The following is an 18899-nucleotide window of genomic DNA, read 5'->3' as shown; positions in this document are numbered from 1 at the left end:
ATTTTAGTTCTTTTATTTCTCCAGAAAGGGCTTTTATATCTCCCGAGAGGGTTTCTCTAATATCTTTCATGCCTTTTTCGAGCCCAGCTAGAACCTTGAGAATTGTCATTCTGAACTCTAGATCTGACATATTACCAATGTCTGTATTGATTAGGTCCCTAGCCTTCGGTACTGCCTCTTGTTCTTTTTTTTGTGGTGAATTTTTCCGCCTTGTCATTTTGTCCAGATAAGAGTATATGAAGGAGCAAGTAAAATACTAAAAGGGTGGCAACAACCCCAGGAAAAAATGCTTTAACCAAATCAGAAGAGACCCCAAATCATGAGGGGGGAGAAAGGGGATAAAAAGATGTTCAAAAAGAAAGAAAGAAAAAAAAGAAAAAAAGAAGAAAAGAAAAGAATTAAGAAAAAGAAAACGAATAAAGAAAAATATAAAAAAGAAAAAATATATATATTAGATAAACTAGTTAAAAAACGTTAAAAAAGAAAAGGGTAAAAGTTAAAAAAAAATTTTAGCAGAAGAAGAGAAAAAAATGAAAAAGAAAAAAATTAAATAACTGCAAGACTAAAAAAATCACAGGGAGAAAGCCATGAGTTCTGTGCTTTGCTTTCTCCTCCTCTGGAATTCTGCTGCTCTCCTTGGTATTGAAACCGCACTCCTTGGTAGGTGAACTTGGTCTTGGCTGGGTTTCTTGTTGATCTTCTGGAAGAGGGGCCTGGTGTAGTGATTCTCAAGTGTCTTTGCCCCAGGCGGAATTGCACCGCCCTTACCAGGGGCCGGGCTGAGTAATCCGCTTGGGTTTGCTTTCAGGAGCTTTTGTTCCCTGAGCGCTTTCCGTAGAGTTCCAGAGGATGGGAATACAAATGGTGGCCTCCGGGTCTCCAGCCCGGCGGAGCCGAGAGCCCGGGGCCCCACTCCTCAGTGTGCCCTCAGAGAACAGCGCCCAGTAACTCCCATCTGCCTGACCTCCGGCTGTGCTCTGAGCTCACTGAGCCTGCGACCGGTTCAAGGTAAGCCCAAACTGTGATCTTACTGTCGGCTCTGTCTCTGTAGCGGTTTTCCTATTCCAATACCTGCAAGCTCTGCGACACTCAGACATCCCCGATCCTTCTGTGACCCCGCGGGACCTGAGGCCACGCTCACCCCGCTGGGCTTCACCCTGGTTTAGCCTCTGGAGCGATGTCCCTCAGCAGAACAGACTTTTAAAAGTCCTGATTTTGTGTTCTGTTGCTCTGCTGCTTGCCGGGAGCCGGCCCCTCCCCCCGGGGTCTATCGTCCCGTCGCTTTGGATTCACTTCTCCGCTGGTCCTACCTTTCAGAAAGTGGTTGTTTTTCTGTTTCCAGAATTGCTGTTCTTCTTCTCTTCAATCTGCTGATGGATTTTCAGGTGTTTGCAATCTTTAGATAAGCTATCTAGCTGATCTCCTGCTAGCTGAAGTAGTCTCAGCCTGTTACTTCTCCGCCATCTTGACTCCTCCTCGAAATCTCCTTTTTTTAAGGCAATTAAATAGAACAATGCTGTCCAATAGAAATATAATGCCAACCATATATGCAAATTTAAACGTCCAGTAACTCTGTCAAAAAGTAAAAAGATGCAGATGAAACAAATAATACATTTTATCAAATCCCATATATCTGAAATATTATTATTTAAACATGTAGTCAATATAAATAATTATTAATGAGATATTTTTCATTCCTTAATCATACACAGTCTCTGACACCCAGCGTTTTCTTTATATTTTCAGCACATCTTTACTTGGACCAGCCACATTTCAGGTGCTCAGTGGCCACATGGTGTTCATGTTTACTGTCTTGGACAGCACAGTTAGAAATTTACACTTTAAATGGATTCTTAAGGAGCCTCTTCCTGTTGTTAGGGTGGTAAATGTGGTGGCGGTGGTATAGACCGTTTCTCTTAAACTTTAGCATCCATTAGAATCATCCTGGAGAGCAGGTTAAAATGTAAATTCCTGGTTCCTAACTCCGAAGATTCTGATTACTTAGTTCTAGGTCAGGGACCAAGAAATAGCATGTCCAAAGTAATGCCAATGTTGGTCCATAGACTACATTTCTTAGTATCATTGGTACAAAGTCTGCACCCTTGAGTTTTACCATTAACTTTGCTGTTTGCAATAATTTTCCAAAAGAAGATGCATTGTACCTATTCTGACTACTATCAGTTCCTGTTTGTACCACCACCACACAGTTCTAGGATTGAAAATTTGCAACCTGTTCACCCTACTCAGCCAGCTGTTAGGCCACCAGGACCAAAGTCTTGTCATATCTGGGGTGTCTCATCTGCATTAAGTGGAAATCAGCTTGTTCTTGTTTCTTCAAGACTAAAGCTCTGGCATGGGTCTCTCAAGGTCATGTGCCTCCTCATCTGTTACCTCTCTTTTTAATCATCATAGAATCTACCATTATTATTATGTTGAGTTTGCATTATAAATAATTTGGTACAATGGATATGTTCAGTTTACATAATAATTTTGTCCTAAGGGGCGCCTGGGTGGCTCAGTGGGTTGAGCCTCTGCCTTCGGCTCAGGTCATAATCCTGGGGACCTGGGATCGAGCCCTGCATCGGGCTCTCTGCTCAGTATGGAGCCTGCTTCCTCCTCTCTTTCTGCCTGCCTCTCTGCCTACCTGTGATCTCTCTCCGTCAAATAAATAAATAAAATTAAAAAAAAAATTTTGTCCTAAAATTTGTTTAGTATGACTAACAATGTGTTTTTTTACAGTATGTATTAATTGTTTCTCCTTTTCCATGAATATAAAAAACATGAATATTTAGGCAGCAGGTCACCTGCTTAATTATACATCATCATTATAATTATATATCCTTAATCATATATCTTCATGTCATGTTCATGACTTATGATATTGCCATTAGAAAGTGATGTTGAATAATTATGGTAGAAATTATGGGTTAGTCTCATGTTTATATATAACTTATAAGTGATTGCCATTTTGTTCTACCAAAGCACTACTTGGGTAATCTACATACCCTGTGGCCCTGTATGAAGATATTTAATGAAAGCTCAATAGCCTATTCTCTAAAAGAAACTGTTTATAATTTGTTGGAGAATATTATGCAGACAAAGAAAAAAAAAGTTCTAGTAATATTTAAATTCACGTAAAACACCATTAAGTTCTAGGTGCCCAGTGACCAATATTATGGGGGGCAAAAAATGGACTGAAGAGACAAATTCAGTCTTGAGTAACAGCTCTGTCTTATTGGTTTCCAGGATTAGACCAGTTGGGCAACTTATTTACTTCTCTAAAGTTAGTTTCTTCATCTGCAAAACAAGAAGAACAAAGTCTCTAGTTAATGGGGTGACTGTAAAGATTATGTGCATGTATAGGGTTATGGTGTTTGAGAGAAGTCAACTGCAATTATTGTTCCAGAAGTAAAAATGGATTTCTAGTTTGGTGATCTGGAAAGTCATCATGAAGGAAATGGCATCTGAGTTAGGTCTTCCAAGTTGGTATGGTTTGTTTGGTCTTATTTTTAAAAAAAAAATACTTCTGGGGGCTCAGAGGGTTAAGCCTCTGCCTTTGGCTCAGGTCATGTCTCAGGGTCCTGGGATCGAGCCCCACATCAAGCTCTCTGCTCAGCAGGAGCCTGCTTCCCTCTTTTTCTCTCCACCTGCCTCTCTGCCTTCTTGTGATCTCTGTGTGTGTGTCAAATAAATAAATAAAATTAAAAAAAAAAAAAAACTTCCGTACATGAACTATAAATTCATTGTATAAAATACTAAAGTTATAATTTTAAGATATCACTAATGATTTTACCATTCAGAGATAGTCTCTATTAATATTTTGGTATGCTTTCTTATCTCTTCTATCACTTAGGTGTTTTTTTTTTTAGTCATTGTATGTGGAACAAAAAGTTGTTAAATAGAATTATTCTTATCTTGGGGTTTCAGCATACCAAGTGTCCCCACATTCTAAAGCAAAACACTGTACCATCTATGCAGAACTTGTATTTGGGGTTCTCTTTTGCCAGCATAAACCCACCACCCACTTTATCCTTAAAAAAAAAAAAGAAGAAGAAGAAGAAGAAGAAGGTGAAGAAGTCCCTAAGAAGTAGGAAGTTTTATAGAAAGAATGCCTTTAGGTCAATGCCTCTCAACTGGAAACATTTGGCAATGTCTGGAGACATTTTTGTTTTCATAACTAGTGCAGGGGGTGGGGTGCTGTGCTGCTAGCACCTAGTGACTAAAAGTCAGAGATGATGCTCAATGCACAGGACAGTCTCCCACAACAAATACTTATCTGGCCAAAAATATCAATAGTGTTATAGTTGAGAAACCTGCCTCAGAGAGAGAGCTGTCCTAGAACAACAGATGTACTGCTCCTCCCAACATCTGTAGGAGGTGTGCTTCTCTCTCACCTTGATCCAAATATGAAGATTCAAGAAAATTAGTTGGATGGCTTGGCTAGGGTTCTCTGGAGTTTGGTAGACACAAGTACCAGTATCTGATTCCCTCCTGGAAAAATTCTGGAGAGGAGAGGCTAAGGGAAGACATCAGTGGCACTAGGAGGAAAAAAAACAAAAACAAAAACAAAACACCCAAGTTAAAAAGCATCTGCATGCACTTTGAGAGTTCAGTGAAACAAAAATCCCTGTTTTTCTGGTCTTCGTGGACCATGACTGCAATCATCTCAAAATGGTCCACCTCCAAGAAGGTACCTATAATGAAGACAAGCCACCTGGAGAAGGCTGAGAAGACAGTAGTATGAAACTAGGCAAGGATGGCACGCATCTTCGTGAGTGGAGAAAGTTGGAGGGAAGTTGGCAAAGAAGACAAGAGGATTACGTGGGCGGGACCAGGAAGATGGTTTTTAGAGAACACCAAGACACTGTTTGGAAATCAGCATCTAAACCATTGTCATGTCAAAGGGAGGATGGCAGTTATCTTTTCTGATCTTTCCTTTCCTCCCTACCTTCCTTCAATCCAGCAGGACAGAGGGGCACTTGAGTGAGCATGAAGGGAGGTGAAAAAGTAAAGTGGGTAATTGAGAAGCAACCAAGCAATCCCCTTTTTCTACTGCAGGTTTCCTAAGCTGGACCAGGAAAGAAGTGTCGCAAAACAAGAGACTAAAGTTATGAAGCTAGCATAGGCTAGGCTTTTTTTTTTTTTTACAGGTTTATTTAAATGAGAGAGAGAGAGAGTTGAAGGGGTGTGGGGTAGAGGGAAAGGATCTCCAGCAAACTCTCCACTGAGTACAGAGCCCGACCCAGGGCCAGACCCCACAGTCCATGAGACCACAACCTAAGCTAAAACCAAGAGTCCAACACTCAGCCAACCAAGACACCTAGGTGCCCCGACGCTAAGCTTTTTAATATCTTCAAATGACTATACAAGCTATAGGATCTGCTCACAAGTTCATCTTGGTGACAGAAGAATGAGTCTCCAGAGTTTATTTGAAAAAGGCAGTTACGTGGAAGAATAAAGTTACTTTATATTTGAAACCTACCAAGTCTGGCTACCTCAATAAACTGGTTACATGCATATATATAACAGACATGATATGTAAATACACACACACACACACACACACACACACGCAAAGAATATGTCTATGTATGATTATATTACATATATAACAAACATCTATACATACATATGTGTATGTATTTTTTATGTATTTGGATCACACTAAAGAGTTTTCTCTTATATCTCTATATTCACTTCTCATATCTCTATATTCACTCAGCTTCATAGATTTTTTACATCATTGAAATAATCTATCATATAGATATATCACAATTCATGTTCTTAGCCCTAATTCTGTTGATAGATATTTCAATAATAAATTACTAATTTACTACTAGAAATAGCACTATAATGAACATCTTTATGACTTTCCACCTGGAGAGTCACATTTTATCAAATTTAAATTTACTAAATTTTTAAATTTTTAATTGCAGTAAATGATATATGCATAAAACTTACCATCTTAACAATTTTTAAGTTGAACAATTCATTAGCATTAAATATATTCACATTGTTTTACAACAAATTTCCAGGACTTTCTCATCTTGCAAAACTGAAACTCTACACCCATTAAACAACCTTCTATTTCCTCCTCCCCTAACCCCTAGTAAGTATCATTTTACTTTCTGTTTCTATGAATTTGACCATTTTAGACAACTCATATAATTGGATCAGACCATATTTGTCTTTTCATGATTGGTTTATTTTACTTAACATAATGTCCTCAAAGTTCATCTATGTTGCAGCATAACAAGATGCTTCGTTTTTTTTTTTAAGGCTGAATAATATCCCATTGTATAAATAATGCCCATTTGCACATATATACTACATTCTGTTAATCCATTCGTCCACTGATGAACATTTAGGTTGCTTACACTTTTTGGCTATTGTGACTAATGTTACTACAAATATGGCCATACAAATATCTCTTGGAGACCCTGCTTTCAATTCTTTAGGATAAAGGACTTGAATAGATGATAGATGATAGATAGCTGATATAAAAATGACCCGCAAGCCTACGAAAATATGCTTAACATCACTGATCATAAGAGAAATGCAAATCAGAAGAGCAATGAGATTCCACCTCATACCCATTAGGATGACTATTACAAAAATAAAATTAAAAGAAAAAAAAACAGAAAATAACAAGCGTTGGCAAGGATGTAGGGAAATCAGAACTCTTGTGCACAATTTGTGGGATTGTAAAATGGAACAACCAGTATTGAAAACAGTATCAGTTTCCTCAAAAAATTAAACATACTGTTGGTGGGAATGCAAGCTGGTGCAGCCACTCTGGAAAACAGCATGGAGGTTCCTCAAAATGTTGAAAATAGAACTGCCCTATGACCCAGCAATTGCACTATTGGGTATTTACCCTAAAGATACAAACGTAGTGATCCAAAGGGGCACGTGCACCCGAATGTTTATAGCAGCAATGTCCACAATAGCCAAACTATGGAAAGAACCTAGATGTCCATCAACAGATGAATGGATCAAGAAGATGTGGTATATATACACAATGGAATACTATGCAGCCATCAAAAGAAATGAAATCTTGCCATTTGCGAAAACATGGATGGAACTAGAGCGTATCATGCTTAGCGAAATAAGTCAAGCAGAGAAAGACAACTATCATATGATCTCCCTGATATGAGGAAGTGGTGATGCAACATGGGGGCTTAAGTGGGTAGGAGAAGAATAAATGAAACAAGATGGGATTGGGAGGGAGACAAACCATAAGTGACTCTTAATCTCACAAAACAAACTGAGGGTTGCTGGGGGGAGGGGTTTTTTGGGAGAAGGGGGTGGGATTATGGACATTGGGGAGGGTATGTGCTTTGGTGAGTGCTGTGAAGTGTGTAAACCTGGTGATTCACAGACCTGTACCCCTGGGGATAAAAATATATGTTTATAAAAAATAAAAAATTAATAAAAAAAAAGAAAAATTTACAATAAAAAAATTAAACACACAACCATGTATAAATAAATATGTTTAATCAAGAATACTTCTGGTTCACGTAAGGGACTATTTTTTTTTTTTTTAGTTTTTTTTATTTATTTGACAGACAGAGATCACAAGTAGGTAGAGAGGCAGGCAGAGAGAGAGGGGGAGGCAGGCTCCCTGCCAAGCAGGGAGCCCAACATGGGGCTCGATCCCAGGACCCCGGGATCATGATTTGAGCCAAAGGCAGAGGCTTTAACCCACTGAGCCACCCAGGTGCCCCCACATAAGAGACTCTAAATGTCACAAAACAAACTGAGGGTGGATGGAGGGAGGAGGGTAGGGAGAGGGTGGTGGGGTTATGAACGTTGGGAGGGTATGCATTATGGTGAGTGCTGTGAAATGTGTAAACCTGGCGATTCACAGACCTGTACCCCTGGGGCTAATAATACATTATATGTTTATAAAAAAATAAAAATAATTATTAAAAAAAAGATACTGATTTACTGAAAAAAAAAAGAATACTTCTGGTTCACATAATGAGCAAATTAGAAACGTTTCTTTAAATAAAACTTATTAGTTATCTTTTACTTCTACAAAATAAAAGATATTTTATAGAAATTACAAAAATAAGATTATTGAGCATAAAATAATAGAAAATGAAAAAATTAATCAAAATGGTTACAAATAGCACCGTCAGAATATATGTTTTTAATAGTTGCTTTATGGAAATGAATTCTTTATGATGATTTCAATGCTTACTTGATCCAGTATCTCATTTTCCACAGAAATAATCTCTGATTTGCTCACTACTTTTCTTCAGATAGTACAAACCTTAACTAGTGTTAAGCACATTTTAATTTTGAAACTATATTCGTCACTGGCAACTGAAATTGGAAGTTACTTATAGCCTGAGAAATATCAGAATATTTGAAAACGTATTCAGAAAGTTATTGCTGCAAACATTTCGATATTCAAATTGCAATATTTCAGAGGAAATCTATGTAGATTCTAGAAAACAGCTTAAAAAGATTTTAGTTTTTCAAATATTTGTGACCCATAAATATCACATTTGCTGTTACAGTCATCAGTAGATTTTAACTTTTTGTGTAGTTGTACTATTTCATTTTCTTCATATTTCATCAAATGGTGTTATCTAGAGCACCAAAATAGGTGTAGTATTTTCTTGGCATCATAAAACTTTTTTTTTAAGTTTTTATCATAAATAACACTACATCAAAAACTAATGATGTACTACATGTTGGCTAATTAAACTTAAAAAATTAAAAATAAATAAAAGAAAAAAATAAAATAAGAAATAAAACTTTCTTTAATGATAATATTATTGTATCTGATACAGAAAACAAAATTCTTCACTTGGAAATTTTGGTTTTTGACAAAGATGGGTTGATTGTGGGATTTCCAGTCAAACTTGGTCTTTTTCCTTGTAGGTTTTGAGATTCACATCTACATCCAGAGATTGTAATATCTTTAACAACAATAATATATTTTTCATAAAAACCACAATCATACTTTTATAAAAAATAAATTTCTTAATCTCTTTGATGGCATTTGAAGGGTATTATTTAAGTCTTGAATTTCAGTTTCTGCAACATTTTGCTTACAACATTAATACTTTTTAAAATATGATAAATTAGAGCTAAACAAATACATATAACTTTTGATATTTTTTCAAGTATTCTTTGGCTTCTTTTCTAGAACATATGCATTTATTAGTGTCATCAAAAAACTTTAAGAGTTTTAACCTGCCTCTATTTGTGTTTTTATTTTTATTTATTTTTATCAATGGATATTTTTTAATTTTAAAAATGTTTAAATTTGGGACACCTGAGTGGCTCAGTGGATGAAAGCCTCTGCCTTTGGCTCAGGTCATGATCCCAGGGTCCTGGGATCGAGTCCCACATCAGGGTCTCTGCTCAGTGGGGAGCCTGCTTCCTCCTCTCTCTTTGCCTGCCTCTCTGCCTACTTAGGATCTCTGTCAGTCAAATAAAAAAAAAAAAATTTTTTTAATGTTTAAATTTTTAAATCGGGTTTCTTATTTTAATTTCAGTACAGTTAACATACAGTGTTATATTAGTTTGGGGTGTACAATAGAGTGATTCAATGCTTCCATACATCACCTGGAGCTCGTCACGACAAGTGCACTCCTACATCCCTGTCACCCATTTCACACACCCCACCCCCACTGAATCTTCCCTCTTCTACTTGTGTTTTTAGTAACATTGTGTTACCAACTGCATTTCCTATTCCAAATTCAACAATGGCTAAATACTTATGTTTCGTAAATGTGTATCCAGTGCTTTTTAATTTTTATTGAGGCTGAAAAGTGGTTTTATACTTTGTGCCATATAAAAAGCTGTTCAGAGGTACCAGAGAGTTTTGCTGTCTCATTTCCTCCCAGTTTAAAAAAATGCACAGAAATCAGAATACAGAATATTTTATCATTTTCAAACATCAACTGTTGCAAGTTGCTGTTTTCCTTGCACATTTTTGCTATTATTGTACCCAGGATTTAGATTTCCAGATTTTCTCTTGTAAGTGCTTACTAAAATACATATATAATTATTCTTTACTTAAGTCACCTACTGGACAGAACTGCCCCCAACTTGTCACATGTAGAAATAACATGACTTCCATTTTAAAATTCACAGATCTAACACCAGTTATCGTCTGTTCTACGGAGCTTTGATTATATGTGTATGTAGTATGTAGGAGCTAGCTTGCACTGGCTGGTGAAAGCCTACCATTAAATATTCAGGAGTTTTGTGAACCGGTTGTTAAATTATTAGGAGCTTGAAATCAGTCTTATTAGGAGTGTTTGCAACATTGAAATCAGCAAGTGCCACAAACAGATTTTCTTTTTTAAGAGAGGTTATCAGTACACCATTGATTATATCTAAAATGATCGAATAATAATTAGCATTGTTCACCTCATTAAATAATCTTGTTAATTCCATCTGCTATAATCTTGATTTTTGGTTTTATATTTCATCCCCTACATAATGTGCCATATTGTTATTTGGTGTTGATGTTTGTATTATGCTTAAGTGTCAGTGGTGATGTTATCCAATTTTGCTATGGTTTCTACTAAATGAAGGAGATTCCTATTGTCATTCAGTTGTTCATTTAATTCTCTGAATGCTCAAATGTTTTGCTAAATACATAAAAATTTATAGTATACATTTATTACTGACACATTAACAGTTTCTCATCTTCAAATAGTTTATTTCCTATAGCATCAAAATTATTGTTTTCAAAAGTTAAACACTTAATAAAATGATAGTGATGCATTTTATTCTTCATTTTTTTATGACAAGTGACAAAATCTGTCATTCTGTGCTTCCATTCTCTTCATTCAGTTGTTTTCTTTTCATAGGGGATTTATAAAATAATATATATAGATATAGATTTTTTTTTTGGAAGATTTCCTTCAACTTAAAAAAAAAAGTAACAAGAGTTAGGATTTTTTTTTTCCAACATTAGCTGGAATTCTTATATGAGAAGTTTTCAAAAACTTCCTATCTGTGCTTTCTTCGAGAAGATAAAGTTGTCCTGTTGGAGATGGATTATCTCAACGAGAGAGTTCTGCTTTCAGTATTCAAATACAAGGACTTTAACTGGATCAAAAGAAAGTGTATTTCATTTAATGGATTCTATGTGGGTGTTTTTCCTCCCTCATTTTTTTTTTTTTAAGAAATTCATCCATTCCCATTCACATAGAAATAAAGAGTAAACTCACCACTTGTCCCCTCTGTGAAGTCTGCTAGATTCTCCTGAGACTAATCATTTCCTTTTATTTCTTCCCCTTGATATTCAATGACCCAAATAATTTCTTTTTTGTTTTTTGGATGGTGGATTCTCATTTTGTTTTTCTGATCATGATACCCTGTTGGGCAGAAATAATGTGATCATTTTATACATTTACTTCAGAATGTGTAAAATTTTTAACTTTTATTCATTTTAGGAGCCATTAAGCTTTAACAGCAATTAAAATTTCACAACATAATAATGGCTATGATATAATTAGATCATTATGTGGTAATGGTAAATAAATATTACTCATTCTATAGTGACTCATGTCAGATGAAAGTATTATTAGGCTTAAATGGAAACTCTGCAATATCATTTTCGTAAAATAGACAAGAGACAATACTGTTAACTACAAAATAAGACACAAAATTTAGCTACATTTTACCACCAGGGAATTTTTCTTTTTCATTCTAAGGTATTTTCTGATGAGCTCATGAAATTTGTGAAAAATAGCTTCCAGTATTAGAAGCATTGTTTATTGTTACATCAACAAAGCCTTTTGTATGTTAAGCTCATTCCTTCACTATCAAAGCAAAACAGTATCTAGTATTCTATTACAAAAAGATATTTTACTTGATTAGTTAGGGAACTGTTATAATAAATATACAAATAGCCTATCTTTGAAACCTAAAACAAGTTATAATAAAAATATAAAAATAGATCAAAATAATAAATGTTTCTCCAATGTGACTGTCATTCTCTTAGTTGTTGTGACCTTGTATGGAACCCAACCTGGACACCTGTAAGCAGCAGATGTGCTCATGTTGGAGACACACATTCATAGGGCCTAAAGACCACGTCATGAGCATAGGGTAGGAACTAACAACAGGCATACTGTCACTACAAATAAGAACAAAATTTTTAAAGTAGTTAACTTGATCCATCTCTTCGTGATTTTCTCCATTGGTTTGCTTTCTGTGTTTTTGTATAGAGTTACTTCCCTCTCTGAGATCATGACACTCATCATCCTCCATATTTTCTGCCATCTTTTACATTAAATAAAAGTTTTAAATTCTGTTAGATTTATTTTGATACATGATATATAGTAAGAATCTAACTTTCCAAGTTTTATCTATTGTGTACTCACCCTTTATATAATAATCTTTACTCAGTTATCATTTTTATCATAACAGCTTTTAATAGAGTCTTCTTCTGTAATATTGTTTTTATTTGTACCTATTCTTGTACTTTAACATGGTATTTTATTCAATATGGCCAAATAATAAAACATCTTATTATTTGGCAAGATGACTCTTCATTCATTAAGCTTTGCTTCCCTTTTTTCATTAGACATTTTTGTCCATTTATTCTTTCAATGTATAACATAGGACTTGAAAGAGTGGAAATAAAGAGAGAAAAGGTATTTCAAGGAGAAAAATGGAATAAAGGCAAAGAACCTCCACCAAGTCAACGGAAAGCAATGTTGAGTTTAAAAAAGGAAGGTCATCTGTTTTTCGGATCTCCCCTGTCTTAGAGCTAAAATGTATCCTCTCATATCCTTATCAGACATCCTTACTCATCCGTGTAAGAGAATAAGAGAAAGAAAAAAAATACATAAATACTCTAACAGAAATGTGTATGAATACTGAAGGCTTGCTACAGCACTTGCTTATATAATGTGTACGTTAACACATGCTAAGTAAAAAGTTTCTGCCAATATTCTGAGACAGTAAAATTTTCTAATCCCGATATTTGGTTTTTTCTAAACCTGATATATGCTTCACAATGCCTTCCCTGGAAACCTTACCACCTACCAACTTTCGTGAAGTGTCATATATTCTTTTAGTAAACCTGAGTCAAGATTCAAGGAAGCCCTGGTTTTCTAATTGAGAGGTTTGGGCTTGGTTTCATTTTGAGGTTTTGGGGATGATAGAAACTTAAAACAAAACGAAAGCTCTCTAAATCCTCAAACCTCCATTTTATAATAAGTATTTATAGTACCCTCTGTTCTGCCCCAAATGAAATTTAACAATAAATTAACCTACCTATATACAGATTTTTAAAAATCACTGTAAGACTAACTTTACGATAAAGAATAAATAGAAGGAAAGGAATTTATAACTTCAATATGTAAATGCTTGGTCACAGTCACATTGAAAGGTGTAAGGAAGTTGTTAGATATTTGCAACTCTGTGTAGCAATCACAGTGAAAGAGATAGCTGCAGCAGCCAATTAATGCCATGCACGGTATTGGCAACTCAAAAACCTAAGCGTTTAGACTGTCAGTAATTTGATTTTCCAAAATGGTAAACCACTGTTGATAATGTTCAATCTAAAATACAATATAACCCTTTCTTGAATTTTATGTAGTTGCATGCTTGAAAAGGTCAGTGTTACATAAAGCAAGTTGGAGTTTGCCCTCATTTCATTGTACTCATCCACTTTCTGAATGCATTCCAGAAGTACTGAAACTCTTGATATTCCTAAGAGACAGATCCTCATGGACAACTAATTGTGACACTTCCAGTGTTATAATGAGATGGAAGAATAGATTGATCATGATAATCTCAGGTTTGTTAGACAGAAGTGAATGCAGATAGAAGTGGGAATGGGTAGAGGACCCCCTCCTCCACAAGATGAGCTCTCAAACCAAAATTCCAAAACATGTAGGAAAAACGAACCCCTAGAAATTCAGCCAACAGAATCAACAATCAGGAAATAGAGTCATCCTCCCAAAAAAGATTTTTGTTTTAAGCATGATAGAATCTGAAAAAATTTCACCAAGTCATCCTCAATTAGCTTTGTAACTACATAAATAAAATATTTTCACTTACAAAAGTCTGCTATTTTTCAATAGGGTACTTGTAAGGATGATTATGTACATAGAACAAGAGCTACATCACCTGAGCTAGATTTTTATTGCTTTTTGTTGAGTAAGTCTCACATGCCACTTGAGGGAGAAAAAGGTCATTTCAAACCAAATTTTTAAAAAATTTAATTAGCCAGTAAAGTATCAAGGAAATAGCCTCCTAGAATCAGAATCAGAGACCTCAGAGTTTCTCGATACCAACCATGACACCTGCCTAACCCACTTTCAGTGAAATCACTGCTCCTGTGGCTCATAGTCCCTTCTGACTGTAAATAAAGTTCTTTGTCACACTAATTAGAACATGACAGTGAGAGAAGTGAGGCCAATGAATCCTGGCTCTGTCACATATCAGCTATATGAACTTGAGCAAATTATGTACCCTCTTTGCATCTTTATTTTTTCACCTGGTAAATGGGGATAATAATAGTACTTATTGCTCTGGTTTTTCATAAGAACTGAAATTAACTTTTATGAAGGTCTTGAGATAGTAGCTGGAAAACAGCCCGTGCTACACAAACATTGCAGGAATTCCAGCCTTAGTCCTCACTGCTAGAAAACTGCTAGAGTCCCAGCTAACGATCCCAGTTCTTCACATGATTTTTCATATTGCATGATTTTTATTCTCTTTCCATCCTTATCAGGCTCAATTTGGCAATAATCCTGAAGAGTGGGTTCCTAGATTAAATCTGTACCTCAGGTGGGTTCTGACCTGTGCCTCATAGAATGTGTTCATGCAGCAACTTAAAATCAGTGCCAACTCTACTTCTACTAATTTGTCCAAGAATTTATTCATATAGGAATCTGGAATGCCAGTTGACAAAATGAGGTGCCCAAGAAATTTTCTTCATATTTTTATAACCGAACTCAATTTATATTGTGAGTCCCCACACTTTTGCATAGTAAAGACATAATTTGAGTTAATTCAAATGCAAGCTCCTCGGCTTGCCCAGGGCTGCATCAGAACTTTGGGGGTCACTAGGTTCACAGGACTCATAGGGTCAAAGTATCAGGATGGAGTGGGAGAGAATATCTGATTTTGGTGGGTGTCTACACTATCATCCACTCAGAGGTCCTGGTTCCCTTCCAGACTTCAGTCATTGGTCATTGGCAGGCCAATATGGCACCGTTTTGCCCTTCATTGTCATTCCCATCAGTAGGCCTCTTTAAGACCCTGATTCTCCTTTGAGTCACACCTCCGTGTGGGAAAATTCCACTGTAGGGCACTGCTATGATCTGTGGGAAACTTATATTCTTCAGTCCTAGATTCATTTGCTGTTGCAATGCCATGCTCTAAACAAGGAACTCAGTGAAGCTTACATTACCCAGACAACAGTAGGGCTGCCCCCTTAGGACAGTGGTGGGGCTGGAACTTGCCTCTTGCCACTCACACCCCCAGACACTAACCAGGGACAGAAACTTGAGCCTCCTCAAGATTATCCAGTTTCCTGAATCCTTGGTTCACCCCCATTACCCTAGAAAGCCACCAGATCTTATCATACCCCCTCTGCTTCTCTCCATCATTCAGGGCAAGAATTTTTTTTTTTTTTTTTTTTTTTTTGTGAAGGAGACACTGACTCTAATTCATCATGTATTCTTCCAAATGAGATGAGGATTTTTTGAAACAATGATCATTTGTTAATTTGATAACACTTTTAAAGTCTACTTTCTCCCATGGAGCCTCTTTCCCAAGGATAAAAAGGCAAAATGTTTAGCTCCCCAAATTGAAAAGAGGGAGAGAGTTGGGGGAAAGCAGAAACATGAAAAAAAAAAAAACAAAACCACACATCAGTTAGAACAACAGAATTTCTCACCTTATTACCTTTTGTTATGACAATCAAATTGAGGCAATTCTACAATCAAGTAAAATATTTTCTCAGCCCCAACTGTAGGTCAGGCTTCATGCTTGGTGCCAGGGGCACAAAGACCAATGAGACCAGGCCTCACTGCCATCACTCAAGGATGTCTCATTTTCGCCACTTCTTCCTCTGCTATATTTAAGATTATGTAATTTTTCAGTCATATTCCAACTTTTTCACCTGTTTCCCTGCTTCAAATCTCATTTTCCAGTTTTATGTGCTCCCTACTGATCCTTCACATTTACTGAAACATAAACCTAATCATATCATTCTTTTACTGAAAAGTTTACAGTGGTTCCCATCATCTTTGGGACAAAATGCTAGGCACAGTCCTCATTCCTAAAAACATTATTTCATCTAGTTCTCAAAGCGATGCCATCAGGTAGCTATTGTGACCTCAATTTTATAAACAAGGAAACTGAAGCTCAGAGAACTTAAACCATCCTGACCAAGTTACAGAGCCAGCAGAATTAGGGCTCAAAATCAGCTTTCTTTTTCTAGACCCACTGTTTTTAACACATGATCGAATGTTCCGGTCTCCTTCATTCATTTCCCCTCTGACATCAAGGAGGGATATATATAATAAGAATACCACTACCATTATACCACGACTATCACTACATTACTACCATGACTATCACTACAACAAGCAACTAGCACTTTGGATCTCATGCCCTCATTTATCTTCAATATACAGAAGGAGAAAGAATGAGGAAGAAACTTACCAAGTTGGCCAAGTCTGTCAAATGAACCTTGGCAGTCCATGGTGACAAATTTTGAGCCAAGTCACCCTTGGATGCAGTACATTTTATCCAAAGACTTACAGATAAAATACTCAGTGACTTGTTCCCGTTATACACCGTCATTGTGAAAGTAGAATGGAAATTCCAGTCTCCTGAATCTTCTGTTCACGAAGCCAAAACACAACACACAAATCCACTAATCTAAGCGAACAGAAACCTTTCAATAAGTTAGCCCCGTGTAACAGGCAACTTAACACGTTTGAAGGTTTTAAAATATGACAATTAAACACATCTCTAGGAAGCATGTGGTACTGCTAAATGGCGATTCACAAGCAAACCTCAAAAACACCAACGTTGTTTATGACTGTAAACCTCACTCAAAATTTGTTCCCAAGTGGTTTCAATATTCAGTTGGAAGAGTGACAGTTGGAGTTAATGGTTTTCTTTTCTCACTTTTCTTCAGAAACCAGTCCATCTCATTACTGCAGTGCTCTGCAACCTTTTTAAGCCCATGACCCCTTTGGATAAGCCTGAAAATCTCATGACACCATTCCCACCACCTCTGACTTCCATTTTGACTAGTGAGATTTATGTGCAGAAATGACATTTATTTTCCTGTGCATCATGTCAGATAAGAAAAAAAAAAACATAGCTTTTAATGTTCCAAATTATTATGTGAAAAAGGCATTTTGCTTTCCAAATATAAAAATATATTTTGACATTTTTTCCAAATCATAAATCATCTACTCACAACACCCCCACTCCAGCCCTCCCAGCTACAACATCATTATATGCGTCTCCTGTTAATCTTTGGCCCATTTTTATGTAATATTGAGGTTCAGTTTAAGGCTCTTACTAGATCTACAATTGTCCGATTTTTTTTTTAATTTTTAAAAGATTTTATTTACTTATTTGAGAGCAAGAGAGAGTGAGAGAGAGAGCATGAGTTGGCTGAGAGGCAGAGGGAAAAGCAGGGAGCCCAATGCAGGACTCACTCCCAGGACTCTGAGATCATGACCTGAGTCTAAGGTAGATGCTTAACCAACTGAGTCACCCAGGCGCCCTTACAATTGTCCAAATATTTATAATATTTGTTATTCATAAAACAGTTTCCAGCTAAAAAGAGAATCAAGCAATAGAAATGAAATTCACAGACTCAGAGAATATCCAAGCATCATGGGCCCCAAAAGATTATCGGTCCCCGTTGCCCCCAACTGGACCCCCATTTGTCCCCACCCCAGACCTACGGACGAATCTGGATCTTTGGCCCTGTGGTTGAGGGATCCGAATTACAAACAACCAGTCTCACCCTATTATTTGACAGGTGAGGAAACAAATGCAAAGAGAGCAAGTGCAACTCAGTTCTTTTACTTTCTATTGGTTATAAAACCAACTTTTAAAAAGTCTTTAGAATTTTATTTTCATGATCAGCTCTGATTTCTAGTGAGAAAAATATATTTTTACAATCACCTTATCTTCCTCCTTTTTCCAAACACTGCCTGGACAGCAACAAATGATGGATTGAATGCATTCCCTTATCTCCTCCAACAACATAGTGGTAAAGGAAGAAAAGGCATTTCCTGGTGAGGAAAAGGGGATGCTTGTTCACACTTTGGGAAGATGGAAGGCAGACAGTGGAGTGGCAACTGATGTGGCCGAAGAAAAAGCTTAATCCCAAATTCATACTCAAGGGGACAGCCAATTAGAAGTGGATGGATTTGGGTTGTCTGGGTGGCTCAGTGGGTTGAGCCTCTGCCTTTGGCTCAGGTCATGATTTCAGGATTCTGGGATCAAACCCTGCATTGGGCTCTCTGCTTAGCAGGAAGCCTGCTTCCCCCTCTCTCTCTGCCTGCCTCTCTGCCTGCTTGTGATCTCTCTCTCTCTCTCTCTCTTTGTGTCAAAGAAGTATAAAAATCTTAAAAAAAAAAAAAGTGAACGGATTTGCCCCGGAGACCTTGTGAGCAACTACAGGGATACATGGCCAGGGGTAAGGCTTAAAGTGAAACACATGCATGGAAGGCTTGGAATTCCAGATGTGTATTCATACACCACCTTCCCCCTCCCCATGCGGAGATACCAGCAGCCAAATGCTCCACTCCCCACAACTGACAGCCAGATTCTATTCTCCAGTGAAAGTGAAAGGGATTAAGCATATTACTCCTGATCTCAGCTAAGGTCTTGATCTCAGTGTCCTGAGTTCGAGCCCCATGTAGGGC

General features: G+C 36.8%; 1 long non-coding RNA gene across 2 annotated transcripts; it reads right to left on the bottom strand.

The window, feature by feature from the left end:
* Window positions 1–1417: 1417 nt before the first annotated feature.
* LOC106005986 lies at window positions 1418–16961 on the bottom strand. Of its 2 annotated transcripts, none has more exons than XR_001179771.2 (3): window positions 16666–16961; window positions 4395–4538; window positions 1418–1572 (listed from the first exon to the last, which is right to left on the bottom strand). It is a non-coding gene; the product is annotated as an uncharacterized LOC106005986 (long non-coding RNA). The 2 variants fall into 2 exon arrangements; XR_001179772.2 differs by lacking the exon at window positions 16666–16961 and adding an exon at window positions 11205–11324.
* Window positions 16962–18899: the final 1938 nt, after the last annotated feature.

Source organism: Mustela putorius, unplaced genomic scaffold (genome assembly GCF_011764305.1).
Source record: "Mustela putorius furo isolate JIRA1106 unplaced genomic scaffold, ASM1176430v1.1 tig00003834_pilon_pilon_pilon, whole genome shotgun sequence".
Lineage (NCBI taxonomy): Eukaryota > Metazoa > Chordata > Mammalia > Carnivora > Mustelidae > Mustela > Mustela putorius.
The sequence above is the reverse complement of the archived record's forward strand: the minus strand, read 5'-3'. Positions and strand labels throughout refer to the sequence as shown.